Consider the following 15,549-nt stretch of genomic DNA (forward strand, 5'->3'; position numbering starts at 1 on the left):
TGCTCACTTGTTACAACAGCAGCAAAAATGAAAACGTCAGAATGTCGTTTAAATTATTTTTAATAGAGAAAATAAGTCAAAGTCAGGAAAAAGAAAAGAACTTACTCCATGGTTTAGACTATGCACTTTCAGAAAAAAATATTTTTGAAAAATGGGAAACAACCCAATTATAATTATGTAAATATCTGAAAAAATATTTCAATTGTATATGCTTTACCTCTGCAAATTTTCAAGGCACTACATAAATTCTAAATATTATCTTGCTAATTTTAAGCCAAATAGCGAGACAGGACAACAAACTAATACTGGTGACAACAAATTGCCATTTGTTATGCTAACAAGGCAAAGTTATTGCCAAATTTAGCACAGTTGAAACAAATAATTAGAAAAGAAATCGAGAAGTATTACTGCAATTGATGCAATTGTTGGTTGGAATAAATTGTTCATAGGACAAATGAGACAATGAGAAGCAAAGGGATGTAAGTACCAAAATTAAAAATTTGGAGATGAAACCAGTACAAATGGTAGGTGACCCTCTCCTCTGTTTTGGAGCAAGAGGTAGTTCTAATAGCCCTAGTATTCACGGCTATACAGATTGATTTAAAACAACTTTCCACTGAAAACCTACCTAGGACCGGAACTTTAAACGCATTTTACTAAAAACTTGAAAATGTTCATTTTGCTTCTCACTGCCTCAAATGCAGTCAAAATTACACCAGAAATTAACTTTCACAAAACGGAACGTGAGTGATCAGGGAAGTGGAAAAAATAAAAACATGGTGCACACAAAAGCGCACGAAAATGCGATTTATCTCACCATCTAGTAATGACATTATCATTTTGCGATCTTTCCGCTATTTTCGTTTAATGATATTCTATTAGTTAGTGCTTTTGAAGCTAAATTTCTGCATCAATAGATTGATTTCGGTTCTGTATCATGGTAAAAGAAAGGTACATTTAAAATATAAGTAGATATGAAAATTCGTCAATTGAAATTATTTATTATTTTCATCTAATATCGAAAATACGGGTATTTTACTTCAGCAAATACCAGTATTACGAAATTGAAAAATTGCTCGAAATACCGTATTTGGTATACCGGTATCCCGGTATTACAATCCCTAGTTGCATCCTATAGTTGTGGTATTTTGAGCCGAAAATGTTTTGCATAATTCTGTACCTCAAAGCCAGACTAACGTAAGTCACAGAAGTTATACTTTACAAGAAAGGGGAAAACGTTTGTTGCTCGCATACAAAGGATGGGACACGCGCTCTTTTAACACTGGTAAATAAGTACAAAAGACTTTTTTTTAATTACTTTTACATGGCACGATGGGAAATAGAATTTTATATACAATGCACTAATAAACGGAGAATCGCAATTTTTGGACTTACGCTAGTTTGGGTCTGATGTACAAATTGGGGTGGTTTCCTTCAGTCAAATTTACTACTTTTAGTCATTGAAATGGATAGAATGAGCAAAAAAAAAAAAAAAAAAACATAGACCCAGAAAATACTTTTATTTTCCCAACAGTTTTCTTTTAATTAATGTTTTAAAATGTCCGACTTTTCAAACAAAGCGTGGTCTTTATGACGTCACAAATGATGCAATTTGGCGCATCTTTCTACTACGTTTCCACGTTATGATAATCAAGCAGCGAATTAAAATTGCGCTCTAAACTTGCCATCAACCATATCGTTGCCAATACACGTGAGTAAAGATGCGAATTAAATATTTTGTTCTGTGAATGACAACATTGAATGGCATTTCATCATTTGTGATGTCACACGACACAAGTGTAAACAAATGAAAAACACACAATAAAAGCTCACCGATTTAAGTATTTTTTTAAAACTATTAAACTTAAATAAATTATTTAAAAAATAGTCAGATCCTATGTTTTTAATCATGCTCTTTCAGAAAAAAATACTTTTGAAATTTTGGAAACGACCCCATTGTCGTAGAATCTACCGTGTTTCCTCGAAAATAAGAAGTGCTCAAAAAACATATGTTCGGGCTCAAAAAAAACTGAATTATAGTTCAAGAACTGCATCCATTTAAATTTGAGAAACATTTGAATAATGAACTCTTCAAAAATCAAAATCTGCTATCGTCTTCGCATGTATTCGCCTTTACTTCTGATTTTCTCTGATCGCCATTTTCGCACCGTTCGTAGATCTAAATTCTACTCGTTGCAGAATTCTGAAGAATTTTTATTCTTACAGTGTTCTACAACTCCATTCTTCTCGTACTGTGCTCTTATTTTTTTTCTCGAATTTTATCTGCGCATCAAAATTTCTTCCTCTTTTAACTTATTGTTAAATCAAATATGGCGGTCGTATCATAAGGCACTCTTTTTAATGACGAACTTTTAAATAGGGTATATTTCAGTGCTATGGTTTACTTAAGAAGTACCTAGAAAAATCCTGCTATGTCTTTATTTTCGATTAAATCTTATATTTGGAGAAGTACGGTAGTTATTTGAAGTTAGCTGTTTCTTTTAAATCTGTTTCTTTCGACCAGAAGGTAATGAAACATTGATGCTGAGGAAGGAATCGAAATTAAAGTACTACAGCAAGGTACAATCTGTCCACAGATCATATTGAATTGGCAAACGTCCAGTGAAGGCGAGTCTATCTGAATGAGGGGGGAAAGTAAAAATTTGATGCACGTGTTCTGCTCATTTGAATGTGACCTCTGCTTAATTTAAAGACTAGCATACATCTGCAAAAGCTGGCATCCCTGAAAACTAATTGATGCATCTATTTCCGTCTGCAAACCGAAAGTTTGCCTTTCCATCTAATCGGTGGTCAGCCTGCAATAAGAAATTTGGCAAACTATACTTTCACTTCTGATGAAAATTTCTGTACGAGTGAAGAGTCAAATTCTTATAGTTAAGTAAAATTTAGAAATGTTAGCTTAACAAAATTTAAAAGTCCTCACATTCTCGAAAAATCGCGAAGAAGACTCGTTGAGCTTGCAACAAAGTAGTATGAAAAAAACTGATTTGTAGTTACCAAGTCGTAGTACTCATCACCTCGCGTAAAAAAAGCTAAAGGCTTTGAATGGATAGGCGTACATTTTGCTGTAAAAACAGTCATTCGAATCTATTTGTAAAAAATCCTTTTATGAGAACAACTGTATCAACCAAAAGTGTTGTACAACGCACAAATTATATTTCGCATACATTAAACACTTGTAGATGCAAAACAGACGATTATTTATTTATTAGAGACCATTTTACTTAAAGTTGAAAATCAATTTTACACGTTCCTAATGCTTATTATTCAAAAATAACTACATAAAACTAAAGAATTGAATAGTTATACACACACATCATCCTTCAATTGTGTTGAAAATTTAATATTTTCATGAAACATATTGAATTGAAACAAATATGTCTAGAACAAAGAAAAGAATTTGATTAACAGCATGAAACCATGAGCGAATAAAAGAGTTTATTGTCTAAAACTCTAGAGAATGCATTGAATCTCCTAGTCAACAAATATTGGATGGGTATTCCAGGAACTACATTCTTTTATTCAGTGGAGCTTATCATTTCAAATGCGGCTTTCCGTAAGATATTTTAATTTGTCAGTGTTTTTAAATCTTGACATCAACGAATTTCGTTATTTAAATTAAGAGAACGAGTTGATCTGATCGAGAACTTATGTAATTATGGCAAACAAAAAATACTGCAACTTTGTTTCCTAGTTAAAACGGAATTTTATTTGATTTGTTGACAATTTGTAATTTCCAAGGCGAACGTTTGTAACCTTTCCATTGTTTTTCTACATTTCATCTATTGGTTTAGAGGTTTGCTTTTTGTTAGGGATATAAAAAATGAAAAATATTTGTATTGTTTAGTAAAAAGATCAATACGTTTAATTTAGACAACATTTTACTGTTTATCTTTACGACAAGGTAGTAATACACAATAAAACATATAATAACTTTTGAGTTGAGTAAAAAACACCTTTACACTTAAAGAAGCAGGATTTAAATCAAAATCATGATTCTAATTTTGTCCATTTTTTTAAGAATTTTTAAATTGTGTCTTTCATTTGAGACATTTCAGTTGTCAAGAAGTGTTTGAACAATTATAAATCTAAATATTTCTCTAATTTAAATGTTAAAGGATGTAACTATGTGTAAATTGCATGTACGCATGCGTTGGATAACATGCATTTCGGTTTTGACTTAAGTAAATAACACTTTTACGCTACATAACCAGGACTTAAATTAAAATCATAGTTTTAATTTTGTATATTTTTGGACGAATTTTGATATTGTGTCTTGAATTTTGTACATTTCACTTGTCGAGAATACTTTAAACAATCATAAATCGAAGGATTTCTCCGATTTAAGTGTTAAAGGACACAATTATATGTAAATTGCATGTATACATGCGTTGAATAACATGGATTGATTATGACTTAACTAACAATATCATATCAGGTTTTAATTGAAATCATGGTCATATTTCTTTCAATTATTTGGCGAATTAGAAATCCTTGGCTTAGAATTCGTTCATTTAAGTCGTCAAGGATATTTGAAAAAAATCATAAAACTGAATATTACGTCGATTAAGCGTTAACGAAAAATTGTATGTAAATGAGTTTTTAAAGCAAAGTGCAGTGTGTGAAGAGGAACTTTTGCTATATCGGTCGTCACTTGTACAAACGCCAAAACATCTTGATCTTCTACGAGAATACCGATCGGCCGATTTTCATGAAATTTGTTACAAAATTAGTTCGTTGCATAGGGGTGAACACCTCGAAGCGATTTTTCGAGAATTCAATTTTTTTTTTCTATTCCAATTTTAAGTCACTATTGGTGGAATTAATTCCTCTGCAGAAATATCGAGTAAATGACCATAACGTTTACGAGTAAACTACCATAACATGGACGAGCAAATTAATATAGCATGGAAGAGAAAATTAACATAACATATTGGCGAGAAATTCATCATCCACTATTTGTAAATATAAAGGCGAACCAAATGACATTTTCATTTTTACTACGGGCAAAGCCGTGCGTGTACCGCTAGTTAATATATATTTTAACTGGTTGTAAAAATAAAACAAATGAAAAAATGACACGCTTTACTGTTAGAACTCAAATTTAATTTGATTTTCTAGAACTGCATTTCTCAAAATTTGTTTTAACTTAAAATAAACATCATTTTCGCTGAATTTAACAAACTCACATCCTCATAAGGTTAACTTAAATCGAAAACAAATCCGACATTTTTTTTTAAACGGAGCATTAACTCGCAAGTTATTTAACCTTAAATTTGTACTTCATTTTAATTACTTAAATGTGAATTTTTCAATCAAATGAAGTGCAATTCTATGTTTGAGTAAGAAATAGAATTACTACCATGGTTTATCACGAGCTTTATGATGTAGTAATAAAATTTTATGTTTCTTCAACACGATTTTATTATTTAGAGGTAATTCTCCGAAGCTGCGTTTCATGGAATTTATGCCTTTGGCATAAAAATGGTTTTATAGTTTGTTACATTCTTTACAGCAAAATAAATATGAGCATTGATATAAGTCATCACCATTACTATTAAACTCATTTTTAAAACAATATTATGAAATGGTTTATTATGAAGAGTAAATTAAGTTGGACTATAGAAGTTATATAACAGCTATGTGTTATAATTATCATTATCATAATAAAATGTCAAGTCATGTAAATGTTGTATGCACTGTTAAAAGACCAATTATTCTACAGATCTGTTAAGTGACTTAAGTTTTTTTTCGTATAAATGAGCTTAATTAAAAACTTTCATTTAGTTTTAATTCTGTAAATTCTTCACTGAATGTAGTAAAAAGTTTAAGCGTTCTTCTACACAAGCACAGTAAAAAATACACTACTTAATATAGGGCCGCCGGAAGCCAAGTTGGGCCCCTTATCAGTTCGGTTTAAGGGGCCCCTCCCTCGTAAAAATTGTAAAACATGTACTATTCCGATTCCGAACCGGGTTCCCAAAGGAGCGGGGCCCCTAGTTTCTGACTAGGCCTCTCGTTAGACCTGATTTAATATTCTTCTACCAATTTCATTTATGAAGAAAACTCTGCTAAACATCATCTCAACAGAAAAACGAGAAGGGAAGAAACAAAGAAAAAAAATTGAAGACCTTTTAAACTCCTGGAGTTATAGAAAAGCATATTAAGTTGAACTAAAAGAGACTTCATTGAAAAAATGGTTAAATTTAGTACTATTCCAAAAACAAATTTACATTTTGGAAATGAGTTCATATTTACTTGGCTTATTATGTAACTGTTTTACGGTGTTGTTATCTTACTTCTTAGAAAATTTAGTTCAGTTAAAAATTATGAAATGTTTTTTGCTCAGACTGACTCAAGCCATTGACGATCTTCACAAAGCAGTGGGTGTGACTTACAGCTAAGGTTACCTTAAGCAATCAATCAATGAACTCATTAATACAATTCATTGATGATGTCCTGACAAATATACAGCAGTATTGTCTTCACAGTGATGAACTAAGACCAATTAGAAGTCTGAAAGGGGCTTCAAGGGCGTAACGGCCCCTAAGGTTACCTTAAGCAACCAATCAATGAATTCGTTGATAACATGCCTCGCCGGATTGAGGACTGTATAGCAGCTTCAGATTGACACATTAGATACTGAATAAATTGGTTAATTTGCGGTCATTTTTAACGGTTTTTTAACCATTTACATGTCCATCTCACCATTATCACTCCTGTAATTTTCATGCTACTATGCACATTCTTTCTTGGTGTTGCAATTTCACTATTGAGAATATAGATGTTTAATCCAAATCATGTATCCTTAACTGTTTTACAAGAAGATACAATTTAGTTCCTTTCAAAACAAGGAGAGAATAGGAAACACCTTTCTTCAACTTTACCATTGTATGATTATGAAACTAGCTTGCGACTATCTGCACGTTAACCCTTTAATTATGACCCTTTTTAACTATGAGAACTTATGACGAAATTAACTTGGTTTAAGAAATCAAAAATCATCTAAGCATTTGTTAAAGCCTTCCCCCATTTTTAGGGACATGGGATACACTTCAAACAATCAAAAATTAATGTGAGGCCGTATTGACCTGATCGATAAGGCATTGAACTCGTAACTAGCAGGTTCAGTGTTCAACGCCAGCGGGTTAAGATTCTTAATATTCGCTAATGGTAACTGGGGCATTTAAATCATGTCGAAGTCACAAAACCCTCCAAGTTTCTATTCCAAAACCTCTGGGGGAGCTGAACCAGGAGTTGACCGATTTTCGGTTTGGATCAAAACTATCGACGTATTGATAGAAGATGCTTCCACCTATCGTGTGCTCTCTCAGCTAAATCGGACCCTTGCATTAGTGGTGCTCTTGGTTTCCCTTGAAACCGCGTGAAGCCGTACATTTCATCCTTAAATCGGGCAGCATTGTCTACTCTAGCTCTGATACTTGAACAGTTTAAGCAGCAGCAACAACAACAAAACATCAGGTTTTTTTGAGCAATCACATTGTTTATTGTTCTCACTTGATGGTTTTGATGTCATATGATTTTATTTTCCCCCTGTCTTCCTCTGCAGCACCACCGTCGACCGGCCCCTCCTGATGCTGCTCCTCTAGCGTATGCGTCCATATCCTACACACACACGAAAACATACATGCATATACACACATGCATACATACATGCATACACACACGCATAGGTACATACATACATACATACATACACACACCTACACATATACACACATACTCACACACTCATGCCTGAACACAGACACATACACAGATACATACACACAACTACCTACACACACACATACGCACATACACAAACGTACACAAACCCACACATACACAAACACATACGCACACACACACACACACACACACACACACACACACACACACACACATATACCCACACACACACATACCCACACACACACATGCTCACTCACACACACACATACCCACACACACACACATACACACACACGTTCACTCACACACACGCTCACACACTCATGCCTGCACACAGACACAAACACGCACGCCTACACACACACATATATACTCCCCCCATATACACACACACAAACACACACGCCTACATACACACACACTCGTGATTGCGAAAAACATAATTTCAATTCAAGATGTCAAAATTCATTTTTTTTAACTGAAAGTATTCCTCTACTGTCCTTACAAAGATGTCACATAAACAGAGGTGGTAAAATAGTTTACTATGAGCACTATAGTGTGCTCTATTTTCTGTGAGATTTTCCTTACGCCTTGATACAGTATTAAAGTAGTTGTCTTTTTATCATAATGGTTCATGTCAGATGCCAGCATCGCAGTGCTATGCGATAATAATGTGAAGACACTTTGGTACTAATAAAGATTGCTTTCCATGAAAGAAACTTAGTACAAATTAGCTTACAATCCAGTTATACTCCTAATGTCCCCTAAAATTTTTAATTTGTAATCTTTACAACAATTGTGGAGAATTACTATTAACAGCAGAGGAGTATTAAGGTTGCCTACTTCCAATGATACTTTTTTGACGATAGATTTATTTTGTGACCTATAATATTGCTAAATTGACTGTAGCTTTCTCTATTCTGAACACTCATGGGACCGATCAAAAGTGTTCAGATTATGGGGGTGTCCATTATAGAGGGAGACTGGATAATGCATGTATATGTATTCTACTGCGTTAATGGACTATGTTCAGTACTTTGCCCTGTGAGCAGGCCCGGATCTTTAAATTTTGGGCCCCCTGCAACAAAATATATAGGACATCTCCCCAGAGGCTACCAGTGTATATTTGCAACGTTACTAAGTCTTAGTGCCAGTTTTTTTTTTTTTTTTTTTTTTGCAATTTCTTGGGTCGTTCGGCCCCTTAAGGACGTGGGTGCCCCTAACCGCACTACGGGGTCTTCGGTTACACATATCTGGGCCTGCCAGCGAGCTATGCCAGTATCTGAGGTAGAGGTGTTGAATTTTGAATTGGTGGCCAGTGCAATGTCTAATTCAACTCCGTAGGAACTAAACTCTTGCATTCATTTATTTCTTTTTTAGTTTAAAAAGTTTAACGTAACATTGAACAATAATACATTACAAAACAGCTTATCGGTACAATACCTGAAAAAAAAAGTTATTTTGAATCTATTTTTGCATTGTATATCCTCGTGCAATACGCGCTATCATCCAAGCGAAAATGTTTCCGTGTGATTCTCAGCCGCATTTTGCTTGAAAGTAATCATACTTTAAAAATCTTAAATACAACTTGATACAATGGTTGGATTCTTGAAATATAGTTCAGTGGCAGAAATTTCAGACTCATTTTGCTCGGCTGAATGATTTCATGTGATGTAGTTATATCCAGGAAAATAATTTTTCTTCCTCTATCCATTTTCTCTTGAATGACATTCAATCAGTGATAAAATCTTGAATGTATTTTAGGCTTTCCAATTTGATTCTTAGGAATTCCCGAGTTCCGAATGTGAACACGTTCAGCATATAAAGAGGTAATAACTGAAGGTGATTGAAAATAGTGTTCATAATACTGGGGTGTTCCGAGTACAGAGAGGTCAGCCTATGTTAAGTCTATGGAGTTTCGCCGGGACCATCAAAATGTGTTCAGAATATCGGAGTGTTCACATTAGAGAGTGTTCAGATAGAGGGAGTCCACTGTCATTCTTTTCTTTTGAAGCGAAATTAGTTTACTTTGAGTCAATGAATGTATGCCGAAGGGACTTTTCGCTATTTAACGACTATTAGTGAGCTCTTAACGTTACAAAACCAATCGTTAAGGTTAAGAAGGTTTATTTCTTCTTTTCCTAAATCTAGTTCATAAGAAATGTAGCATTCTATATTTTTTAGGTTTACTAATATCATAATAAAAAAAAATGATTTATTTTTCAAATGATCATTTTTATTCGTTTTTTTAAATAAATGAAACGTTTTATGAACTAAACATTTTATCGCAAAATAATTTTCTTTTTATTTTGCTTTATTTTCATATATTTTTTTCTTCTTTTTTTTCATATATTTATTTAGTTATTTAATTTAATTTCATCTTATTAATTTATCTGTTTATTTTGGAACAGGATTTAAAAATATTTCTTGCGAATTGTCGAAAATCATTAGTGGCATATGAAAATAAAACTTCACTTTTAGCTTCTTAAACTTTCCCTGAAATGAAAGACAAAATATATAAACTTAGAATTCATTTTTGCACCAAACTATCTATTATCAGTACGATAAGAAAGTTATTTGACTGTATAATGACAGTATTAAAATAAGTTATTTTCAAAATCCCTTAATTTAACGCATCATTTGAAATCATCGAAAAAGTTACGAAAGCTCACATCACTGAAAAATAAATGACCGCTTCAATAAGTTTCGAATGTGCGCTCTGTACCTTCTTTAATGTCAGAGTTAAGGAAAGCCAAGAAAATCTTTTAATGTAGGATTCTTCTCTTTTTCTAATGTAAGACAGGAATATTCGCTTTCTAAGCTGTAGGTTTTCATGTTAGAGACAGTGAGGAGCAAAGGGATGCGAGTGGACATTTTCTCATTTTGAGTAGAATGCGCTTAAAGTTGCGGCCCTAGGTAAGGCTTTCATTCAAAAAAAAGTTCTAAATCAAGCTGTACAGCAGCATCTACTGGAGCTGCTAGTACTATCTCTTACCCCAAAACAGAGGTGTGGTTTACCTTCCATGGGTGAGTACTGGTTATCTTCAAATTTTTAGTTTTGGCACTTACATCCGTTTGCTTCTTACTACCTCATTCGATGACGTTTGATTTTGTTTTCACTAGTTGTAAAAAAGGGGGTAGGGTTGTAAAGGTGCTCATCTTCGTAAGCTAGAAATTATACTTCTTGTTTATATCAAATTTTATCTATTTTAAAAAACAATCTCTTTAAAAAAATTTTAAATTTCAAAGAATATTTCTTTAAAGTGAGGGTGTAATTTCATCAAGCAAATGGAAGTTGTGCGTCCAATCTATAATCTAAAGTTAACCTGAGTTTTCCATTACCCTGTATAAATGAGGAAAGATTTTCGTCAAATAAATTTTTTATTGGGTCTTCCGATTTAATATGAATTTTAGACTTTGAACTTTAGAAAATTTTAAAAAGAAAAACATTAAGCACGTAACGTCTAGCACCCAGCCCGCGGCATTAATTTGAAATTTGACATTTTGAATTCAAATTATATTTTTCGAAATCACGAATTGCGATAGGACTCAACTCGTTGGGCTTCTTGTTTCTACAATGGCTCCTACCGTAATCATGATTGTGAAAAACATAATTTAAATTAAAGATTTCAAAGTTCAAATTAATGCCAGAGGTTGGATGCTTAAGGCTGGATGCTAGATGTTGTGTGTTGAATGCTGGTTGTTGCAGTTTGGCCCTCTTGGCTTCCATAAGAAGTTTTCCATCTCCAGCTCAGTCACTTTCCTATGCCGGGCTGATGAGTGCTAATAAGCACGAAACTGCAGTCCTCGGCTGGAAATGACTGAGCTGGCGGTGTATTTCATGTATCTTCTTTATGATACTTTTGATTTTATATTCCTGAAATGTGCTTGCATGGGCATTAAAAGATATATGCTTAAGAGCTTATTTGAAAAACCAAACTCTCCATTAGTTCAGCCCAATATTGTAGAAACATTTCATTCAAAAAGGCACACAAATAAGCATGTCCTTCTAAAATTACAAGGTTTACAGAGTTTCGTAATGAGTCTTGTCAGCCATCAGGTATAATTTTTGAAGTAGGATAACTCTTATTTGTATTTTTCCAAAAAAGTGCTGCGAGGATTTTCATGTACGCATTATCCATACTCGTAAGGGTATAAATAAACTTTTTTATTTGCAACTATAATTTTTAAGAATCTCAACTTCATAAATATTTACTTATAATAATGTAAAAAAAAAATATTTATTTATTTTAACTATAAACGAAAATAGTTTTCGTTAATGTAAACCTTTTTAAGAAAGCAATAAAAATATGAAATAAGAGTTCACGTAGGGTCAAAATATGTAAAATTTAAATGTTTATTTAAATATTTATTTACTTTTCGACTACCCACCAATTTAATTAATATTTATATTTCATGTTTAACATAAGAAGAAAACATGCATCCAGATGCTAAGCACGAAAACATGCTCCTGTTTTCCGTTTACTTTTAAGTTTAAATTAAAGATTTCAAATAACAAATCTTACGTGACTTGGCTCCTGCCTTTAAAAACATAAAGAGTGTAAATTTTATTCATTCTCACTCTTTTAATAAACTTAGTCTAATCTCTTAGTTTTTCTTGCGTTTTTGAATTTTAAACTGCAATATCATAAAATTTCAACTGTAATATATAATGTTTGAATTTAAACTGTTCTTAATAAAAATTTCAATAATAGTTGGAGTTTACTAAAACCTAACATCTAACAATTAGAAAGAATGCTTTTGAATTTGCTTTTACATCAACTAATGGTTAACCTTTAAAAAAAAAAAAAAAAAAAAAAAAAAAAAAAAAAAAAAAAAAAAAACCTTTTTTTTTTTTAAACTTTCGATTCAAAAGGGAAGGGGATCATAAGTTTGACGTATCTTTTTATGTGTATTTCCGCTGTGGTATTTAAGCTCCTAAACATTTAAACCAATTTTAATAGCATTTTTGTCCGATACGGAACTTGATAGAGAAAGTTTGGCAAGGTCTCAACTTTGTAGGACTTTATTTACCGGAGATATTAATTTAAAAAATTCAAATTTTTTGGCAGAGAAAACTTTCTCGCACATTTTAAATATTAATTTCAGTCAAAGGAAGAAATTCTTCTGGCGTGTGAAGAAATTTGTTTTGAACTTCCAAGTTACTGGAATTATAACCATTTTTAATAGTTAAAATAAAATTTTGGTGTCTCCCCAGTTTCTCTGACATTTCATTCCTCTCGCTCCCCCACCCTGTTTTTCAGTTTAAATTATACTTTTTGATATATTAAACGGGGGGGAGAGGATTCAAAATGTCGGCAAAACTGGGGGTAGACCAAAATTTTAAGCCTTTATTTGATTGATAGCAATTTGATTGTTAACGTGGTTGATAACACTTCGATTGTTGGCCAATAATAGGAGAAAGCACAATGGCATAAAATTTTTATCTGCCGCCATTTTCTATTTGTTAACGAATAAAGTATTTGTTTTGAACCTTAATAGTGGCACATGAAAGACTGGGCGATATCGGGATATCGCACAAGCTCAGCAAAAGGTTAAGGCTCCTAACACATCTCCATTAGAAAGGAAAAAAAAATAAATAAAAACAAAAAAACCCGACTGCATAAAAACCAAAAAAACTAAAAAGAAAAATGTATAAGCCCAGTAGTTTAGAATGTTATTAAGTACTACTGAATAACTACACCGTTGAAATAGTTTTATAACCGTACAAAGATAAGACAAATCATAAATTCAAAAGCAGAATAGAAGGATCAACAGTCGAGGCCCATTCCTTTCTGATTCAAGGAACCTCGTAAAATTTGAATGAGCCCCGACTGTTGATCGTTCTATTCTGCTTTTGAATTTATGATTTGTCTTATCTGTGTACGGTTATAAAACTATTTCAACTGTGTAGTTATTCAGTAGTACTTAATAACATTCTAAACTAAATGGGCTTATACATTTTTCTTTTTAGTTTTTTTGGTTTTTACGCAGTCGGGTTTTTTGTTTTTATTTAATAATTTTTTATCTGACACTTTTTAGTTGATTTTCATTGACTTAGTTATTATGATTATGATACGGTACATTTCGCAATCTTGTCATTTTATTGAGAGAGTTTGTTTGTATCGTGAGATTTATTAAGTAACTTGCGGTGGTCTAAACTACTGATAATTAGTCCCTCTAGGGACCTAACTGTGCTTAAAGCTACATGTGCTTGACCTTCGGCAAAAATGCGCGAATTTAAGTCAACCACAACATAGCTATATAAACAGCCTGTATAACTCATAATGACGCGAAATCGGAAACGTCCCATCAATCAAATCTTTCTCCCAAAAATAAAAAAGCCTGTCGAGAAAGTACACGTCGTGAAACTCAGTCCCTTGAATCAAGGCAAAAACAAATGCAACATGTTAGAGATGAAAATCGAATTGGTAGACTTTCTTTCTTTTGGTGCTTATTGCACGAGTTTATTTTGATGAAGACTACAATCTGAATGTCTTGCCTTCGTTACGCATAATATACTTTTTATTACAGTACAGAATACAAATAAAGAACGCATGAAAGAATTTACATCAGAAAGAGGGGAAAGTACATCCGGAGCGAAAGTGGCTTGACTCACCTCCTCAAGTGGGAGAAGCAATCGCTTAGACCACTCGGCCACTGAGATCCTAATTAGTAGACTTAGTAAACAAAAAAAATCAGGCAGCGAAAACTACCTGCATTTGTCGCACGCAGGTAACGTGCGACACAGTATGCAACACCAAACGTGCGCCGATCCTGAACTGACAAAATATGGCAACTGGTTGTTGATATGGTGAATTTTGATTACTGTCATGTGTTTAGTGACACTCCCAAAGTTAAGACAAATCGATTGACGTAAGAATTACCAAAATTGGCCAAGGCGTTTAGCCTGTAGAACGCCACATAGAAACGGACATACATACATAGACTAAACACATTACCCTCCTTTGCGTCGCGCACGCGCAGTCGGGTAAAAAGAAGCATTTGTTTTGATTTTAGGCAACGCTTTGAGGGATTTCAATCTTCTCTCTTGATTTTACTGGTAAGTCTGTGTCATTTCAGGGGAGTGAAGAAACGAAAAAATGGTCAACATTGAACGCTACCTACTGGAGTTAAGGGTTCATCCACTGGAGTTAAGGTTACAGTGCCAACTATCAAATTATCACCAAACATGCAATGGCTTCGTACAAATGTAGAAGAGTAGAAGCAATTTTCATTCGTCATACCTTGACGGGCGATTTTCTAGCTGTAAATAAATTGCCGACTAAGCCGTTAAAAATAATTACAAATTGTAGTCATTTGAATTAGAAATTTAGCAGTCGTTAGAAAACCGGTATTTATATATACGAGAAAGTAATCTCGTTTAGATTCGAACGAACTTCTTGTTAACCTAGTACTAAGAAATAATAATGGGGTTGTTCCCAAAATTTTAAAAGTATTTTTTTCTGGAAGAGCATGCTTAAAAAACATAGGATCTGACATTTTTTTAAATAATTTGATTAAGTTTCATATTTAAAAAAAAAAAATACTTTAATTGGTGCGCTTTCATTGTTTCTGCTTTGACATCACAAATGATGAAATGTCATTCACTGATGCCAGTCGCAGAGTACAATATTTAATTCGCTTCTTTACTCACGTGTACTGGCAACGATATGGTTGATAGCAAGCGTAGAGTGCAATATTTATTTCGCTTCTTGATTATCATAACGTGGAAACGCGGTAGACAAATGCGCCAAACTACATCATTTGTGACACATAAAGTATTATACATCATAAAGTCTACGCCTTATTTTCAAAATCGGACATACTAAA

The sequence above is a fragment of the Uloborus diversus genome, chromosome 2 (genome assembly GCF_026930045.1).
Source record: "Uloborus diversus isolate 005 chromosome 2, Udiv.v.3.1, whole genome shotgun sequence".
In the NCBI taxonomy this organism is placed as follows: domain Eukaryota; kingdom Metazoa; phylum Arthropoda; class Arachnida; order Araneae; family Uloboridae; genus Uloborus; species Uloborus diversus.